The sequence below is a fragment of the Dendrobates tinctorius genome, unplaced genomic scaffold (genome assembly GCF_039654945.1).
Source record: "Dendrobates tinctorius isolate UK_male_01 unplaced genomic scaffold, ASM3965494v1 ptg000091l, whole genome shotgun sequence".
Classification (NCBI taxonomy): domain Eukaryota; kingdom Metazoa; phylum Chordata; class Amphibia; order Anura; family Dendrobatidae; genus Dendrobates; species Dendrobates tinctorius.
The window spans coordinates 1,170,807-1,185,161 of record NW_027361759.1 but is presented as its reverse complement, the minus strand read 5'-3'; the positions used below and the strand labels follow the sequence as shown (position 1 = coordinate 1,185,161).

General features: G+C 46.0%; 1 protein-coding gene across 5 annotated transcripts in view; it reads right to left on the bottom strand.

The window, feature by feature from the left end:
* Positions 1-14,355, bottom strand: part of FRMPD4 (FERM and PDZ domain containing 4) — an 808,734-nt gene that overhangs the window by 50,363 nt on the left and 744,016 nt on the right. The window lies entirely within an intron of this gene.

Genomic DNA, 14,355 nt, shown 5'->3' with positions numbered 1-14,355 from the left:
ACGTGTGTACATATCCTAGATTCTGAGGGGAAGCAGTTGTTTTTCAAATCCACTGTTAAATGGAATGAAAAACTCCTATAAACACACACTTGTATAACATATAGATTTAAGCACTTATAAAAACTTATTTCTGCAGTGAAAATTTTCAACAACAATACATTAGAAAGATTTATCATTCTATGGCCGGCGTCACACTAGAGAGGAATACGGACGAGTACTATGCGAGAAAAAAAATCGCATAGCACTCGGACAAATGTTAATCTATGGGGCAGCTCCCATCACCGTGTATTTCTCGGCCGTATTATACATGCGAGTGAAATCGCAGCATTCTGCGATTTGCACCGTATATCGGCCGAGACTCGCCAATGCAAGTCTATGGGTGCGAGAAAAGCTCGCACACCACAAGGACCATCAGTGTGACTTGCGAGAAGTACGCATCGGTGTCCTTTGAAAAGCCGGCAATTCATGTGCGGTGTACAGTAAAAGCACACTCACAGCTTACAATAGAATAGATAGAATAAATATATACACCTAGTATATATATATATATATGTCAGTGACATATATATATATCTTTATATTTCATAGACAGATAGCAGGATAGCTGATAATTCACTTGTTGGCTTCTGTAAAATCATAGCAGAAGCCGACAGGAAACCATTGCAGAAAATTTAGATTTATATATGTCAGTGTCTAATACTGTTAGTAGTATGGGTGTGTAAAACTTGGGACCTGTATGTATTTAAAAATATAATATTTTCACGGAAAAAAAACTGGCGTGGGCTCCCATGCAATTTTCTGCGCCAGAGAGGGAAAGCCAGTGACTGAGGGCAGATATTAATAGCCTAGAAAGGGACCATGGTTATTGCCCTCCCCCCGGCCAAAAACATCTGCCCCCAGCCACCCCAGAAAAGGCGTATCTGTAAGATACGCCAATTCTGGCACTTAGCTTCTCTCTTCCCACTGCCCTGTAGTGGTGGCATATGGAATAATAAAGTAATAAGGGGTTAATGTCACCTTTGTATTGTAAGGTGACATTAAGCCTGGCTTAGTAATGGAGAGGAGTCAATAAGACACCTATCCATTACTAATCCTAAAGTTTGTAAAGTTTGTAAAGGGGTAAATAAACACACACACAGGCAGAAAAAAGTATTTTAATGAAATGAATGACCACACAGTTTTGCCATCTTTATTCTTCTGCTAATCCAAACGACGCCCTCGATCTCCTGTAATAAATAAAAAAGCAACAATATACCATACCTGTCCGGCGTTTAGTCAAACGGCGTAATCTATATATGAGGGTTAAATAGTTTATAACCGGGAGCAGTGGTAATGCTACCACCCTGGCTGTAAACCACTGAGGAATGAATGAAAAGCTGCCGGCGGCAGCATCAGTGAAGTCAGTGCAGCCTCACAGCCTGACCCGCGGTGAACTCTTGAGTGTGGGAAAATGACAGTTGATTTTGCTACGCTCAAGAGTTCATTGCAGAGCAGGCTGGGAGGCTGTACAGCATCAGTGACTAGCGCTGACGGCCGAGAATCGCACAAATATTCCCCAAACAGTGATCTGTATGCAATCTGTTTGCAATGCGAGGATGCAATTTCCTTGCATCTAGTAACAGTGTGACATTCGTATGGCAACCGTATGCAATGCGATTTTAACATGAGATTTTACATAGAGAGAACTGCTGTATGTAAAAGCTCATGTTAAAATCGCATTGAATATGGATGCCATACGGATGTCACACTGTTACTAGATGCGAGGAAATCGCATCCTCGTATTGCAAATGGATTACATACGGATCACTGTTTGGGGAACATTTGTGTGATTCTCGGCCGTCAAAATTGGACCGATTTTTTATATGGTAAGTGTAACTCCAGCCTAAAAGTATGTGTACATCTGTAGTCCAAGGTGACTATTATGCCAATGATACAATGATCTACATACTGTTTTATACAGCTCTTTATGACCTGAATGGTAACCATATAGTTGGCCCATGTTAGGGAGAAACATGTGACCAATAGAGATGTTCAACCAATTCAATACAAATCAAATTTATGTTGAATTGTATACAGGAAAGATGTATATCTTTGTACCGTGTTAGCCAGTAGATAGAAAAATATTCAGAATTGAGAGTCCTCAGTGGTTGATACCTTTTAATGGCTAACTGAAAAGATGGTAACACATTGCAAGATTTCACGACTACTCAGGTCTCTTCATCAGGCATTGACTAATACAAAATCTGAAGAATCACATATTTATGCACAACACAGCACAGAAAAATGCAATAGATAAGACAAGTGACTTGAAGCAGAACTATCATTATGGGAGAGGGAGAAAGTCTCCCCAGATTTTGGGACGAGATCTCATTGACGAGATCTCAATCTGAGAATGCTCCTCCCCCTAATGCATGTGTTTAAGGAAATTTCGCACAGAAAATTCAGTGCACCTCAAGAGAAACTGACTTGCTGCAAATTTGAATAATGCACTGCAGGTCAGTTTACGCAGCTTTAAAAAGCACAGTAGGCCTAACATTTCTATAAATCCTTTCTCCTTTGCTATAACGGTAATACGCTGAGCTTTTACACAGCAGAAACATGCAGCACCAAAAACGCATCAAAAAATTATCGTGGGAACGTAGCCTAGGACACGAAAAAGGCTAGGTAGGGAATGCAGGTGTGGCGCCCTCAGGAGTATGGTCGCCACAGTGGCATTACCTTCCTCCTAGGGAGTGTGATGTCATGCTTGGAAGCAATAAAGGGTCTCTCTGTCAGGTAAATTCAACACAGCAGGTTCCCACTCCAGGCCAGCAGAGGGAGCTCTGAACCAAAGCTGGGGGAAGAGCTGCTCTCTGGGGGCCAGTAAGGGGAAGTTTAGTTAGTTAGTGTGAGGAGGGCGTAGTGTGTGAACGAGAGAAGAGCTGGAGGACTGTGCAGAGTTCAGGCTCACTTCTAGCGTAGCGCATTGTCCAGAGTCCGGTCTCTGAGGTTGTATGGATACTGATGTTCCTGGCAGCAGAAACCGGAGGAATAGGAAGCTGTAAATGCTTTGTTCCCACATAAGACTCGGAGGCACAACAGCAACGTGTGAGCCAGAAGAAGGAGGCTACAGCTGTCAGCCATACGAGGAGGTTCTAAAAGAGAGCAAGCAAGCGGAACTTCAGTGTAACTCAGTACTGCATGTACCTCAGATAAGCACTAGAAAGGAGACTACACAACCCATCTGCATAGAGAGATTCCCAAGTTGCTTCCAGGCTGGCCAACTCCTGTTCCATCTGTAATCTGGATCCTGGACTGCATTTGCAAAGCAAAGCAAAGGTAAAGGAAACTGCACCCTGTTGTGTCATTGCCTTCTTCCTGCAACCCCTTCAGCACTGCTACATCTCTGTGCCTAACACTACACCCTCTTCCTCAACACCTATTACTACTGCCCTGGGACTACAGCTCTACCTGTGGGGAGCTATTACATCTTGCTGCCTTATACCATCTGTCCCAGAGGATCTGCCTGCAGGATCGGCTTAACCCCTTCATTGCTGAGCAACACAGGTGGCGTCACGTATCATCCACTTATAAACTTTAATCAGCCACGTTTCGCCCCTTTTACATGGACACCCAGGGCCACGGACCGGGTCACCCCTACTGTGACACTTCCCTCTGAGATACCGGCCCAGTACTGAGTACCCCACTGCCCTAGGGGATGATCCATTTTGGCGTCACAAACAGGATTTACGAAGCCCGGTGCCACTGGGTCCTGTGTGCCAGAAACTGTGTTGTGTGCCGTGGACTTATTGTGCATTTGCCGCCATTGCTCGCTGATTGGCGCGCACGCGGTAAGTCAAAGGGGTGGGCCGTCATGGGTGGAGCCTGCCAGAGAGTGCAAAAAGTGAAGTGCTGCGCGGGAGGAGACCAGCGCGCGGGAAGTGAGGAGCAGAGGCCTGCAGTCCCAGTGTCCCCCGATCATCCAGCCTGTGGAGCGGCCACCGGTAAGCCAGCGCAACACAGGGCCTGGCCAGCGTTAACTAGGGGGGAAGAGAATGTCTGAGGCAAGAGAAGATGCAGCGGTCAACGCCACCGCACCCCCCACAGCGCGGCAAGATGTAGGGGCAAGCGCAGCTGTGGCTCCAATGGCACCGCAGAATCCAGCGGCCAGCTCCGCCTCCAGAGTGCAGCAGGAACAAGCGCCCACCGCAGCAGTCCCCATAATGCCGCTGTCCATGCCCTATATACCGGGAGCAGCCTGGCTACCGCAGTACTCAGGGGAGTCACATACCCTGAGTGAATTCAAAGAGAGACTGTGCAGTTTGTTTGAAGTGTATCCTCTGTCTGGAAACCAAAAAGTGAGCATCCTTATTGGGCAGCCAACTGGTGCAGTGCAAAGGGAAGTAAAAGCCTGGCAGGACACTGATAAAGACACTGTTAAAAAGATTCTGGCTAAGCTAAGAAGCACCTTTGGACACCCGCACTGCAGCTGAAATAAAAATGAGATTCTTTGGGTGTAAGCAGAGAGCACAGGACAGTATACGGGACTATGCTCTTAATCTGCAGGAGGCGCTGTGAGCCATAAAGCAGATTGACCCAGACAGTGTGAAAGATGGAGACAGACTGTTAAAGGAGCAATTTATTGAGGGACTCCTATCCAGTACCTGCAGAGCACAGCTGCGCATCATAGCCCTACAGAACCCTGATATAGACTTTGCAGACTTTAAAGACAGGGCTATCCGGGTGCTGCATGAACCAAATGTCAGCCGTCCAGCACCCCCTAGGCGTCCAGCAATCACATACCACCAAGAAGCAGCATCTTTCCCTCCAAGCCCTGTGGAGGCTGATGCACAGACTCTGGATAATGATCCATCTAGAGAGCTGCGCCTTCAGGTCCAAGAGCTGACCAAAAATATGGCTGCACTTGCCAAAACTGCAGTCCCTGCAGGTGTCCTCAAAGGAGAAGATCCAGCTGACCTCCAGTCCAGAAGATGTCCCGTGGCTACGGAAGAAGAGGATCACGCCACTCCGAGGGAGAGACAACGATCGCTATGACCAGACTGGACGTCCCATATGTCGCCGCTGCAGCAAGGCAGGCCACATCACAAGATTCTGCCACCCTGGGGCAGAGGGCCAACCCCCAGGAGTAGGACCACAAGGCCCAAAGAACTGGCGAGCCAGGTATGTTGGAGGGCGACCGGTCCTCCCAGTGGTGATTGACGGCATCTCCATGAATGCTTTGCTGGACAATGGCTCTCAGGTGACAAATATGCCACATATCCTTTACAAGCGGTATTGGGCTGACTCTGAACTTAACCGTGGCCCAAGTGATGAACTGACAATAGTTGCCAGCAATGGTCAGTCTTTGCCGCAAGTAGGATATAAAGAGATTACTAGTGTTGAGCATTCCGATACTGCAAATATCGGGTATCGGTCGATATTCGCTGTATCGGAATTCCGATACCGAGTACCGATTTTTTTACAATATCCGATACCGGAATCGGAAGTTCCCATAATGCAATGAGCCACTGTTGTGGCTGTGATTGGCTACTGAAATGATGTCATCATGATGCGCGGTCTGTGCGCATCATGATGCGCGGTCTGTGCGGGCCTGCCGGGGGTCTGTACGGGCCTGCCGGGGGTCTGTGCCGGCTGCCGGGGGTCTGTGCGTACTGCCAGGGGTCTGTAGGGCCCGCCGGGGGTCTGTGCTGGCTGCCGGGGGTCTGTGCGGACTGCCGGGGGTCTGTGCGGGCCTGCCGGGGGTCTGTGCTGGCCTGCCAGGGGTCTGTGCCGGCTGCCGGCGGTCTGTGCGGACTGCCGGGGGTCTATACGGGCCTGCTGGGGGTCTGTGCCGGCTGCCGGGGGTCTTTGTGTCTGTTTGCAGGCATCGTCCAATGGGACAAGTCCCATTGGGCGATGCCTGCTACAATGACAGTGATTGACACATTAGCCAAAGATGGGACAGTAGTAGTTCCATCATCCGGCTAATGTGTTGAATGTAAAAAAAAAATATATATACATACTACTTACATACTACATATATACAACATTCATACAACATACATAGAAACTACATACATACTTCATATATACTACATTCATACAACATACATACATACTCCATACATACTACATTCATACAACATACATACTACATATATACTACATTCATACAACATACATACATACTACATATATACTACATTCATACAACATACATACATACATAGTGCATACTACATATATACTACATACATACTACATACATACATACTACATACATACTACATTCATACAACATACATACATACTACATACATGACAGAAGATCAGTTCTCCACCCTTTTGTCAAGATCACACCTCACCACTTGTGCCCTCGACCCACTCCCGTCTCACCTCATCCCTAACTTGGCCACAGTCCTCATCCCATCTCTAACACACCTTTTCAAACTTTCACTTACAAATGGTGTCTTTCCCTCATCCTTCAAACATGCCTCAATCACACACATCCTCAAAAAGCCCTCCCTTGACCAATCCTCTGTGTCTAACTATCACCCAATATCTCTTCTCCCTTACGCCTCAAAACTACTGGAACAGCATGTATATCTTGAACTGTCCTCCCACCTCTCCTCATGTTTCCTCTTTGACCGGCTACAATCTGGCTTCCGACTGCATCACTCAACTGAAACTGCGCTAACTAAAGTCACTAACAACTTACTAACCGCCAAGAGCAAGCAACACTACTCTGTCCTCCTTCTCTTGGACCTGTCCTCTGCCTTCGACACCGTAGACCATTCCCTCCTGCTACAGACTCTCTCATCTCTTGGCATCACAGACCTGGCCCTATCCTGGATCTCATCATACCTTACAGACCGAACATTTAGTGTCTCCCTCTCACACACCACCTCCTGACCTCGCCCCCTGTCTGTCGGTGTTCCCCAAGGCTCTGTCCTAGGACCCCTACTATTCTCCATCTATACCTTCGGCCTGGGGTAGCTCATAGAATCCCACGGTTTGCAGTATCACCTCTATGCCGATGACACGCAGATCTGCCTATCTGGACCCGACCTCGCCTCCTTACTGACTGAAATCCCACAATGTCCGTCTGCTATCTCAGCCTTCTTCTCTGCTCGCTTTCTCAAACTGAACATGGACAAAACAGAATTCATCATCTTTCCCCCATCTCACTCAACCCCTCCACCAGACCTATCCATCAATGTCAATGGCTGCTCTCTTTCCCCAGTTCTGTACGCTCGGTGCCTTGGGGTGATCCTCGACTCTGCGCTCTCTTTCAAACCACATATCCAAGCCCTCGCCTCCTCCTGCCGCCTCAAACTCAAAAATATTTCCCGTATCCGCTCATTCTTCAACCACGAAACCACAAAAACACTAGTGCATGCTCTTATCATCTCCTGCCTCGACTACTGCAACCTCCTACTCTCTGGCCTCCCCTCTAGCACTCTGGCTCCGCTCCAGTTCATCCTACACTCTGCTGCCCGATTAATCCACCTGTCTCCCCACTATTCCCCAGCCTCCCCCTAAGCCAGGCCCTTCACTGGCTTCCTTTTGCCCAGAGGCTCCAATTCAAAACCCTAACCATGACATACAAAGCCATCCACAACCTGTCTCCTCCATACATCTGTGACATGGTCTCTAGGTACCTACCCGCACGCAACCTTCGATCATCTCAAGATCTCCTTCTCTACTCCCCCCTTATCTCTTCTTCCCACAACCGCATACAAGACTTCTCCCGTGCTTCCCCCATACTCTGGAACGCCCTGCCGCAACACATCAGACTCTCACCATCAACGGAAACCTTCAAGAAGAACCTGAAGACTCACTTGTTCCGACAAGCCTACAGCCTGCAATGATCCTCGGTCTACTGAACCACAGCATGACCTGCTCTACCCTCTCCTACTGTATCTCACCCATCCCTGTAGACTGTGAGCCCTCACGGGCAGGGTCCCCTCTCCTTATGTAGTTGTATGTCCCTTGTCTTACACATGTTTACTATACTTGTCTATATTTCCCCTTTTCACATGTAATGCGCCATGGAATAAATGGCGCTATATAAATGCTTAATAATAATAATAATAATACATACTACATATATACTACATTCATACAACATACATACATACATAGTACATATTGCGTACAGTATATACTACATTCATACAACATACATACATGCATACTACATACATACAACATACATACAACATGCTACAGACATACAAAATACATACTACATACATACAATACATTCATACAATACATACATATAGACATACAGTACATATAACATAGAGTACATACTCACCATTACTTGTCACTTTGTTCCCCGAAGCCAGTGTCATCTGAGAAAAATTAGAAAATAACAAACAAGCTATATACTCCCTGATCCGCAGAAATCCACAAGTGTCCCACGACGATCTGCTGCACTGCATCACTGAGAGGTTACTATGGTTAACTGGTCTCACTTTATGGCAAAAGCTGCGTGGGAACTTTCTCACACAGCAATGCCAAAAGTGGGACTAGGGACTATTTTATTACAGTGCGGAAGGATATCTACCTCCCGTCATTGGATTCCTGGGGCCCCTAGAGAGCGGTCACATCAGCTGATACTGCTGTTCTCCACGGGAGATCGTCGTGGGACACTGGAGGATTTCTGTGGATCAGGGAGTATATTGCTTGTCTGTTATTTTCTATTTTTTCTCACAGATGACACTGGCTTCGGGGAACAAAGTGACAAGTAATGGTGAGTATGTACTCTATGTTATATGTGCTGTATGTCTACATGTATGTATTGTATGAATGTATTGTACGTAGTATGTATGTAATAGCACACAATTCTTCTGGCTAATTATAGCGGGAAGAAACAACGAGTATTTAGGAAAGAATATGTAAACAATTTTATTGAAATATATTAAAAATATATACACAATGAACAGAGTTTCCCACTATGCAGGCTAACAAGGGGTTAATCCAAAATGAACAGTACAGATAGTATTAAATAGCTGAAACCATATATTATCATCATACAAGCGTCCTAAAGTGTTCAATACTAGCATATATAATGCCGATTTTTAACTTTACAAATAGGCTCACTACATAATCAGGCCACGTTTAAAGTGCAAAGAGTGCTTTTATAGTGCAAATAAGACTGATTAATGCACTGACAATAAAGTGTCATGCAATCTTCCAGTCCTAACAAAATGAGCAATATAAACTGGATACTACAATTAGATAAGTCCATTGCAAATGTACAATTAAGTACTGTTGCCAGTGCTTAACCCGAGACCCAAATAGTGATGCATGTAAATAAACTATGCGCTGTACTTACATCTAATATGTCATGAAGGATTCCCCAGGCCTGCCGCCCCAACGCGCGTTTCACCGCTTCTTCCTCAGGAGGCGAATGTAGTATATATGTAGTATGTATGTATGTATGTTGTATGAATGTAGTATATATGTAGTATGTATGTATGTTGTATGAATGTTGTATATATGTAGTATGTATGTATGCTGTATGAATGTAGTATATATGTAGTATGTATGTAGTATGTATGTATGAAGTATATATGAAGTATGTATGTAGTATGTATGTATGTTGTATGAATGTAGTATGTATGTAGTATATATATATATATATTTTTTTTTTTACATTCAACACATTAGCCGGATGATGGGACTACTACTGTCCCATCATTGGCTAATGTGTCAATCACTGTCATTGTAGCAGGCATAGCCCGATGGGACTTGTAGTCCCATTGGACGATGCCTGCACACACACACAACCCCCGGCAGGCCCGCACAGACCCCCGTCAGGCCCGCACAGACACCTGGCAGGCCTGTACAGACCCCCGGCAGGCCCGCACAGACCCCCGGCAGCCGGCACAGACCCCTGGCAGGCCCGTACAGACCCCCGGCAGTCCGCACAGACCACCAGCAGCCGGCACAGACCCCCGGCAGTCCGCACAGACCCCCGGCAGGCCTGCACAGACCCCGCCCGCACACACAGACACGCACAGTGTCCGCCCACGCACCGCACACACTCTTCCCCCCTCCCGAACAGGATGTGCAAGTACAGAAAGGGTTTTTTTTAATTCCGATATTTCTGTCCCATTGACTTGAATGGGACTTCCCGTATCGGCCGATCCAATCCGATCCCGATATTTCTCAATATCGGATGGTATCGCTCAACACTAGAGATTACCATTAAAGTGGGACGAGTAGAGTTAAAATCTTAAGGTCTGATAGTTGTAGACATTGATCGATGAGAATGTAACCCAATGATGACCTTAGGTACTAATGTGATTGAAAATTGTCTTGCCGAGGTTATTGTTTTGTTGCAACAGGTAGCCGAGACTGCTGGTTCCAGTGAACAACGAGTCCTGCAGAAGGAGATCAAGGCCCTGATGCAAAGACAGCAGGTAGATCTGTCTGGCGGAGAAATTGGCAGCGTCAGAGTGAGTGATTCTTTCCGCATTGTGATACCCCCCAGATGTGAAATGTTAATTTGGTGTCGGGCAGCCATAGGCCTCAGAGGAAAAAATTACCAAGTCTTGATAGAGCCAGTGTACTCTGATAGCAGGCCCACTCTCCTGACAGCCAGAGGGGTAGTTGATGTTCACAAAGGGAGAGTACCTGTACGCCTCTTGAATTGTGGGGAAGAGGAGGCCACAATACCTCGGTATGCCACAGTTGCTAAGCTGTTTACTGTCAGTAACAATGCAATACAGGCAGCAGAGCCCTTGGTCTCATCTGACCAGGTGGAGGACAATGGCTCTGTAAAATAGCTGGAGGAGTGGTGTCAGCACCTGCATGTGGGAACTGACTCCACCACTTCATACCAAAAGAATGGGATTTACCGAGTGGCTCAGGAGTATGATCGGGTATTCAGTAAACACCCTCTAGACTTTGGGAAGGCAAAAGGGGTTCAACACCATATCCCCACTGGAGATCATCCACCCATTAAAGAAAGGTACCGGCCTATACCCCCAACACAATATCAATGTGCCAAAAGTGTGTTGCGGGTAGTGTTGAGCATTCCGATACCGCAAGTATCGGGTATCGGCCGATACTTGCTGTATCGGAATTCCGATACCGACTTCCGATATTTTTTCAATATCGGAATTCGGCATCGGAATCGGAAGTTCAGTTGATTGACGGCCTGACGTCATCATGATGCGCGGTGTGTGCGCATCATGATGCGCCGTCATTTCGGGCCTTCCGGGGGTCTCTGCCGGCCTGCCGGGGGGCTGTGCCGGCCTGCCGGGGGGCTGTGTGGACTGCCCGGGGTCTGTACCGGCCTGCCGGGGGGCTGTGCCGGCCTGCCGGTGGTCTGTGCACCCTGTGGGGGTCTGTACCGGCCTGCCGGGGGGCTGTGCCGGCCTGCCGGGGGGCTGTGCTGATGTCCGGGGGTCTGTGCAAGCATCGTCCGATGGGACTACAAGTCCCATCGGGCGATGCCTGCTACCATGACAGTGATTGACACATTAGCCAATGATGGGACAGTAGTAGTCCCATCATCCGGCTAATGTGTTAAATGTTAAAAAAAAAAAAAAAAAAAAAATACTACATACATACTACATATATACTACATACATACTACATACATGCTACATACATACTGCATGCTACATACATACTACATACATACTACATGCATGCTACATACATACTACATACATACTACATGCATGCTACATACATACTACATATATACTACATACATACTACATACATGCTACATACATACTGCATGCTACATACATACTACATACATACTACATACATACTACATACATACTACATACATACTACATGCATGCTACATACATACTACATATATACTACATACATGCTACATACATACTGCATGCTACATACATACTACATATATACTACATACATACTACATACATGCTACATACATACTGCATGCTACATACATACTACATACATACTACATACATACTACATACATACTACATGCATGCTACATACATACTACATGCATGCTACATACATACCACATACATACTACATGCTACATGCATACCACATATATACTACATACATACAATACATTCATACAATACATACATAGACATACAGTACATATAACATAGAGTAACATACTTACCAATACTTGTCACATTGTTCCCCGAAGCCATTGTCTTTTCCGGGATAAATATTAACATAACAAACCACAAAAATACTCACCCACGATCCGAAGCAGTCCACGAGTGTGTCCCACGACGATCTTGGGTAGAGAACTGCAGCATCAGATGATGCTGCCGTTCTCTACGGGCTGCAGGAATCCAATGACGGAAGGTAGGTATCCTTCCGCACTGTATTCCTCCGCCACTTAAAAAAAAAAAAAGTCCCTAGTCTCACTTTATGCCATTGCTGTGTGGGAATTTCCCACACAGCAATGGCATAAAGTGAGACTAGGGACTTTTTTTTTTTTTAAGTGGCGGAGGAATACAGTGCGGAAGGATACCTACCTTCCGTCATTGGATTCCTGCAGCCCGTAGAGAACGGCAGCATCATCTGATGCTGCAGTTCTCTACCCAAGATCGTCGTGGGACACACTCGTGGACTGCTTCGGATCGTGGGTGAGTATTTTTGTGGTTTGTTATGTTAATATTTATCCCGGAAAAGACAATGGCTTCGGGGAACAATGTGACAAGTATTGGTAAGTATGTTACTCTATGTTATATGTACTGTATGTCTATGTATGTATTGTATGAATGTATTGTATGTATGTAGTATATATGTGGTATGCATGTAGTATGTATGTAGTATGTATGTAGCATGCATGTAGTATGTATGTAGCATGTATGTAGTATGTATGTAGTATATATGTAGTATGTATGTAGTATATATGTAGTATGTATGTAGCATGCATGTAGTATATATGTAGTATGTATGTAGCATGCATGTAGTATGTAGCATGTAGTATGTATGTAGCATGCATGTAGTATATATGTAGTATGTATGTAGCATGTAGTATGTATGTAGCATGCATGTAGTATATATGTAGTATGTATGTAGCATGTAGTATGTATGTAGCATGCATGTAGTATATATGTAGTATGTATGTAGCATGCATGTAGTATGTAGCATGTAGTATGTATGTAGCATGCATGTAGTATATATGTAGTATGTATGTAGCATGTAGTATGTATGTAGCATGCATGTAGTATATATGTAGTATGTAGCATGTAGTATGTATGTAGCATGCATGTAGTATGTATGTAGCATGCATGTAGTATATATGTGTTATGTATGTAGCATGTAGCATGCATGTAGCATGCATGTAGTATGTATGTAGTATATATGTGGTATGTATGTAGCATGCAGTATGTATGTAGCATGCATGTAGTATATATGTAGTATGTATGTTGCATGTAGTATTTATGTAGTATGAATGTAGCATGTATGTAGTATGTAGTATGAATGTAGCATGTATGTAGTATGCATGTTGTATGTATGTAGCATGTAATTTTTTTTTTTTTTTTACATTTAACACATTAGCCGGATGATGGGACTACTACTGTCCCATCATTGGCTAATGTGTCAATCACTGTCATGGTAGCAGGCATCGCCCGATGGGACTTGTAGTCCCATCGGACGATGCCTGCACAGACCCCCGGAGCCTGCACAGACCACCGGCAGGCCGGCACAGCCCCCCGGCAGGCCGGCACAGCCCCCCGGAGCCTGCACAGCCCCCCGGCAGGCCGGCACAGCCCCCCGGCAGGCCGGCACAGCCCCCCGGAGCCTGCACAGACCACCGGCAGGCCGGCACAGCCCCCCGGCAGGCCGACACAGCCCCCCGGAGCCTGCACAGACCACCGGCAGGCCGGCACAGACCACCGGAGCCTGCACAGACCCCCTGGCAGGCCGGCACAGCCCCCCGAAAGGCCCGTACAGACCCCAGAGAGGCTGTACAAGGGCAGGAAAGGGTTTTTCTTATTCCGATACCGGAAGTCCCATAGACTTGAATGGGACTTCCGGTATCGGAATCGGTGATACCGATACTTTTTTTAAAGATCGGCCGATACCATCCGATACGATACTTTGAAGTATCGGACGGTATCGCTCAACTCTAGTTGCGGGAAATGAAGGAAGCTGGGGTGATCAGAGACAGTTGTAGCCCCTGGGCACCCCCAATAGTCTTTGTGAAAAAGAAAGATGGTACCATGAGAATGTGTGTTCATTACAGAAAAATTAACAGCATTACACATAAGGATGCCTACCCATTACCCGGAATTGAAGAGTCATTAGCTGCACTTAAAACTGCTAACTATTTTTCCACCTTAGATCTCACTGGTGGGTATTGGCAGGTTCCCGTGGCAGAGGCAG